This window comes from Lemur catta, chromosome 1 (genome assembly GCF_020740605.2).
Source record: "Lemur catta isolate mLemCat1 chromosome 1, mLemCat1.pri, whole genome shotgun sequence".
Lineage (NCBI taxonomy): Eukaryota > Metazoa > Chordata > Mammalia > Primates > Lemuridae > Lemur > Lemur catta.
The window spans coordinates 248,911,520-248,912,285 of NC_059128.1; the positions used below are offsets into that span (position 1 = coordinate 248,911,520).

Below are 766 nucleotides of genomic sequence, written 5' to 3' on the forward strand. Positions count from 1 at the left end.
TGTAATTATTTACCATTGTTATAACTTTTTGGCCAATTGTCTGTTCAAAACTTTTGTCCATTTTAAAAATTATATTATTTTCTTATTATTGAGCTCTGGGAATTTTTTTATATTTTGTATTCCAGTTCTTTATGAGGTTTGCAAATATTTTCTCAACATATGATAATTGTCTTTTCCTTCTCTCTCTCTCCCTCTTTTTAATCAGGGAGGAGCATGAACACTGTCACCCACTAACACCAATTATGCAGTTGAGTTTTCCCCATTTGAGGAAATTGCAGGGGTCAGCACATCAATAGTGCCTCTCCCTGGGAAAACCGCCTTCGTGATCATGGTACCTCACCTGCCAGGTAAGTATCTTTTCCTTCTCTTAACAGTATCTTTTAAATATCAGGTTTTTAATATTGGTAAAGTTCATCAATTTGTTCTTATATGGATTGTACTTTTGGTGGTGTTTAAAAAATTTTTGTCTAACCCATGGTCACAAGAATTGTGACCTTGGTTTTCTTACAGAAGATTTATTGTTTTAGATTTTGCATTTAGATTCATGATCCATTTTGACTTAGTTTTGATGTTGCAAGATATGGATTAGAGTTATTTTTTGATATATAAATATATATTATAATTGTTCTGGCAACATATGTTGAAAAGAATATCCTTTCACTTGAATTATCTTTTCACCTGTATTGAAAACCAGTTGTCTACACATGTGTGGTTTTATTTCTGGCATTTCTATTCTGTTATATTAATCTACTTGTTTTACTAATAC

General features: G+C 31.3%; 1 pseudogene; it reads right to left on the reverse strand.

Moving 5' to 3' along the window:
* Positions 1 to 203: 203 nt before the first annotated feature.
* Positions 204 to 355, reverse strand: LOC123630995 (annotated as a pseudogene).
* Between the last annotated feature and the right edge of the window lie 411 nt (positions 356 to 766).